The 6,000-nt window shown below is 37.0% G+C and overlaps 1 pseudogene; it reads left to right on the forward strand.

Moving 5' to 3' along the window:
• Positions 1–3,596, forward strand: part of LOC128068051 (PEST proteolytic signal-containing nuclear protein-like) — a 49,901-nt pseudogene extending 46,305 nt beyond the window's left edge.
• Positions 3,597–6,000: the final 2,404 nt, after the last annotated feature.

Below are 6,000 nucleotides of genomic sequence, written 5' to 3' on the forward strand. Positions count from 1 at the left end.
GTTAAACTTTAGAATCATTCTGCTTAAGCCTAGAAGCAATTATCTACTTGATGATAGCAATTTGATAAAGTCAACTAAAAATAGCAAACTTCATGGAAAACCTGTTATAAGCAAGGAATAATAAAGAAATGTCCTTATGAATTAGGTCAGGGATATTATTAAATCAGAATTACTGTACCTGGACAAGATCTTAGGGAGTATGTCGTAGAAAACCTTCTTGCTGGTCTTGTGGGGTTGGCCTTTGTTCTCTCAGGAGATGGCCTTTAACGCTCAGAATGGGACTTTTTCGTCTTTTGAACCAGCAACCAAATCTCTCATATTTGGGACTGAAGCATCAGGCACAAGCCCAAATTCTAGGAATCCAAAATTTTTTTAAATGGTGCAATTAAAAGTAAATAGAGATTGAAAAAGTCTGGTTCACCTGGTGTGGTTACTGTTGAAGGTACCAGATAGTGCCCTGAACCTAAACTTGACATGGAATGAAAAAAATTCACACTTCTGTCACAGTTATTTACCTATGTTTGTCCTTTAAGTATGGACAGATTTCAGAAAACTCAGGGCAACGATCAGGCTGCTAGTAACTCATGGGACCAAATAGTGCCCACAAACACAACACTGTCTACCTGTTTGTAATTTTCAGTAGTTTGTAAGTGTGGTGAGGAAGAAGAAAAGAGTTTATTCTCTAATCACTCTTTCTCTGGTCACCCTTCAAATTACCCACCCCCAGCAATGGTCTCCCCAGCCAGAGGTCCAGGAATCCTACTTCATTTCCATTCCCCTTTCTTTCTGCAAGAACCAGCTCAGTGGCTTTAACTTAGAATTTGAGTCTATCTTTGTGATTTAAAAAAAAAATCAATATATCTGGAGTCTGTTTTTCTTTTTATGTGCTAACAGATTTTTGGATCTTTAGAAAACTACAGATTTATCATTACCAAGATGTACAGAACAAAAAAGACTAATCATAAATGTGGGGAAACATATAGAGAGAAGTTTTATGTCCTCAATTTTGTATTTTCGGACATAGAATGTACAAAGCCCTGCAGGTGTTTAGTTTAGAAGCAACTTGTTTGAGGGAAAAACTGAGACTTTCTTCTGTTCCAGAAAGGGGAAGAGCAAGAGGGAGGAGAGAAACGCTGGCCAGAAACAAGAATTTTCACAGAATTATAAAGTAGTGGTTGGGGATGGAGTGGAAATTTCCCATCTCCTGATGTTCCTTGCATAAACATCCTTGGGCGGACTTGTCTCTGACATTCAGCCGCTGTCTATTGACTATTCTCATGGAATATCGCTCCTAGTATGTCATACAGAGCTTGGAGTAAGGGAAAAAAATTAGAACTAGAGGGGTTGCAGTTGCTGATCTTGCCATAGTAATCAAAGAACTGAAAGAAAGTTTCAGTAAGAATCTTGTTAATAGGCCAGGTTCTATAGAGTGATATTTTGTAGTCAATAATTTACCTCCAAGAGATTAAACAATAGCTGTTCTGATATTTAGGGGGTGTTTTGTAAAGTACTCATGAGAGTTTCAGAAATGGCACAGTTAAGGAAAATGTGTTTTTCTTCAAGGGCATATTCTATCCTTGTTACTAAATGCTTAATTTCAATATTTAACACTCTACTTTCAGAGTCGATTTGTATTTAAAAAACAAATGGAGAAAGCTCTATTTCTGAAAAAAAAAAAATTTGATTATTGTACACAACTACTGCTCTCTGCATGTACTTGGTACAACGTATATATTGTCTTGTCATTCAGGTGGATTTATAAGAGATATGCATGTGTACTCAGTCCACAAAGTCCTGTCCAACTCTTAGCAACACCATGGACTGTAGCCCACCATGCTCCTCTGTTTACAGAATTTCCCAGGCAAGAATACTGGGATAGATTGCCATTTCCTCCTCCAGGGTATCTTCCTAACCCAGGGATCAAATCCATGTATCCTGCATTGGCAGGTGTGTGTTTTGTTTTGATTTTTTTGGCTCCCATGGAGCCACCAGGGAAGCCCATGAGATTAACTTCTCCTTTATTCATACAAAATGCTGGCCAAGGGAATAAATTTGAATTCCAATAAATCTGAGTCAAATCCTTAGTTGAGTGATTTCAGGCCATTTATTTAGCTGTTTAGGGCCTCATTTGCAGATGGAAATTTCAATCCTATATGTGTGTGTGTGTGTGTGTGTGTGTGTGTGTGTGTGTGTGCATGCATGTGTGTGCTCATTCTCAACCCTGTCATATTCTTTGCACCCCATGGACTGTAGCCTCCAGGCTACTCTGTCCTTTGGATTTTCCAGGCAAGAATACTGGAAAATCGCCATTTCCTCCTCCAGGGGATCTTCCCAACCCAGGGATCAGACTTGAATATCCTATGCCTCCTGCACTGCAGGTGGATTCTTTACCTGCTGAGCCATCAGGGAAGCCCCATTCCCATGTATATCTACCTGGGAATAATCAGTGAGTACCCATCTCATAGAGTTCTAAAACTTAAATGAAATAAGTTTTAAATTAATATTAGCTACCATTATTATTAACTGTGTGGATTAGAACTCAATAAGTGTTGGAGGTAAGATAGAAATTCGGTAGTCTGGCTTGATACCTTGGTCTCATAACCACTGCATTATTCTCAATATATGACATAAAATGGATATTCAGAGAAGAACGGTTAAGATGAAGGAGGAAGATGCTTTTGCTCATTGAAGTATCAAAGATCATCTTAGAGACAAGATCATTTAGTTTCTTAAAATGTTTATTGTATGTGTGCGTGCTAAGTCACCTCAGTCATGTCCACCTCTTTGAGACTTTATGGACCATAGTCTTCCAGGCTTCTCTGTTCATGGGATTCTCTAGGCAAAAATACTGGAGTAGATTGTCACCGCCTTCTCCAGGGGATCTTCCTGACCAGAGATCAAACTCATGTCTCATATATCTTCTGCAGCATTGGCAGCCAGGTTCTTTATCACTAACACCACTGGAAAAGCCCAAGAATGTTTACTAAAACATTAAAAATTTGGAGGCTATGGCAGGGACAATGGAGGACAGGCAGGTGGCAGAGCAGTGAACTGGGGCCACCAGAGGATCAAGAAGAAGCAGAAAAATCTGGGAAAGCTAAGACTGTTTCTTCCAGTAATGGAGGGAGAAATACCAACCATAGTGCTGAGAAGCAATAAGCAGAAGAAGCCACAGACGTCCCCACTGCCAAAGCCTACTAAGATCTCCAAGTTTGGATTTCCCGAACATGGAGGTAGTTGGCAGTCTACCAACTTGGTAGGTAGTCAGATGACAAAGAAAGTCCTATCCATTGAACTTGATTTAAGTAAGCCTAAAGAAACCTTTCCAACACTTACTCCAAAAACTATTTTGGTAGCAGCAGCTTAAATGAGGATGAAAATTGTGAACCAGATGAAAATAGTGAACCAGATGAAAATAGTGAACCAGAGGAAATGCCTCCAGAAGCAAAGATGAAGATGAGGCCTACAGGATGGGATACACCAACATCAGCAGGAGCAAATTCCATCAATAAAGGACATGGGTTTTTGATAATTAGAAGATATGGAAGTGAAATATAAAATCTCATCTTAGAAATGTCCATGACCAAAATGATTAAATCATGTGTTTTGAAAATGGGGCATGGGGTGGGTGTAAATGAAAAAGGAACACATTCCTTTTTTAAAGAATGACATTAGACTCTTTGGAGCATTTTTGTTTGTTTGTTTGTTTTGTTTTGTTTTAAAGACTGAGTGGTACACTAATAAGTGAAAATTTGAAATTAGAGGTAATTTATGTTTTATATACAAATTTTAAGACGTTAACTAATTTTGTATTTTCATGTGATTAGTTTCCAAAGTTAAACGATAATTTTAAAAAATCAGAAATGTTATGTTTCTAAGAACTGCATATTTTTAGACACAACTATTAGCACATTAAGAGGGAAGCAAAAAGTTGTCTCTTTAAACTGCAAGCAATTACTCTAATTTAACTCCTGTGTTAACTGATGCTGTCTGGTTCCCAGGGACAAATACAGAAAGAAGGGAGTATTGTATTGGGAGGAAAATGTTACTGGATATATTAATTGAGAAAATAAATTAGATAAAATTAAAATATAGCTCTTTTTTCCCCTAATGGCATTTATTTTGTTTCAAATCATCAGAGACTACTTATTGCGTTGCTATCAGTGGATACAGATGTGTACCAAGCTCTTTAGAGAGCGGACTTTTGGACTCTGAGGGAAAGGGAGAGGGTGGGATGATTTGGGAGGATGGCATTGAAACATGTATACTATCATGTAAGAAACGAATCGCCAGTCTATGTCCGATGCAGGATACAGGATGCTTGGGGCTGGTGCATGGGGATGACCCAGAGAGATGTTATGAGGAGGGAGGTGGGAGGGGAGTTCATGTGTGGGAACACATGTACACCCGTGGTGGATTCATGTCAATGTATGGCAAAACCAATACAGTATAGTAAAGTAAAATAAAGTAAAAATAAAAAATTTAAAATAAATAAATAAATAAAAAGGATATTTTAAAATTTATATAAACCATTGAGAATTTAAAATAACATGTTTCATTTTAAAGGGTCTTGTCTACCTTTATTATTCTTCAGAGAACAGCCATTTTCTACCAAATTAAATAGTTATATTGTGTGTGCTTCTCTAGATTTTTGTTATCTAGTTCTGTTAACATTTCCACCAGCTCTCAAGGAAAATTATAAAGAAGTTGTTTCTTCTAAAAAAGGAAGCTACCATCAGTAATTTAAATGTAAATAATAGTTAAATATTTGGCTGTTATTTTTTTAAAGGGTATTAACACCAAAAAAAGGCAACATTGTATGAAGATGGGAAATAAGAAGGATATATTATCTGTGGATTTATCAAATCACTTATGTTACTAACTTGTGAAATCCAATTTGTTCTGAACTAATTTATAGGAATTCTTATTTAACACAAAGGCTTTGACTGCATGGATCACAACAAACTGTGGAAAATTCTTAAAGAGATGGAAATACCAGACCAGCTTACCTGCCTCCTGAGAAATCTGTGTGCTGGTCAAGAAGCAACAGTTAGAACCAGACATGGAACAATGGACTAGTTCAAAATTGGGAAAGAAGTACATCAAAGCTGCATATTGTCACTCTGCTTACTTAACTTATATGCAGAGTACATCATGTGAAATGCTGGGGTGGATGAATCACAAGCTGGAATCAAGATTGCTGGGAGAAATATCAACAGCCTCATATATGCAGATGATACCACGCTAAGGGCAGAAAGCGAAGAGGAACTAAAGAGCCTCTTGATAAAAGTGAAACAGGAGAATGAAAAAGCTGTCTTAAAACAGAATTCAGAAAACCAAGAACATGGCATCTATTCCCATAATTTACATATATATAGGTATATGCATATATGGCTGATTCATGTTGATGTTTGGCAGAAGTCAACACAATTTTGTAAACCAATTATACTTCAATTAAAAAAATAAAATTGAAAAAACAAAGATACTCAGCATTAATAAAACCAAGATCACAAAATCTGGTCCCATCACTTCATGGTAAATAAATGAGGAAAATGTAGAAAGAGTGATAGATTTTATTTTCTTGAGCTCCAAACAACTGTGGACAATGACTGCAGCCATGAAATTAAAGGACACTTGCTCCTTAATAGAAAATCTATGACAAACTTAGAGTATTAAAAAGCAGACATAATTTTGCTGACATAGATCTGTATAGTTAAATTTATGTTTTGGTTTTGTTTTTTTGTTTTTTTGTTTTTTTTCCCAATAGTCATGTATGGATGTGAGAGTTGGATCATAATCAAGGCTGAGCACTGGAGCATTGGTGCTTTCAAACTGTGGTGTTGGAGAAGACTCTTGAGAGTCCCTTGGACAGCAAGGAGATGAAACCAGTTAATCCTAAAAGAAATCAATCCTGAATATTCATTGGAATGACTGATGCTAAAACTCCAATATTTTGGCCACCTGATGCAAAGAGCCAACTCATTGTAAAACACCCTGATT

This window comes from Budorcas taxicolor, chromosome 23, assembly GCF_023091745.1.
Source record: "Budorcas taxicolor isolate Tak-1 chromosome 23, Takin1.1, whole genome shotgun sequence".
Taxonomy (NCBI): Eukaryota; Metazoa; Chordata; class Mammalia; order Artiodactyla; family Bovidae; genus Budorcas; species Budorcas taxicolor.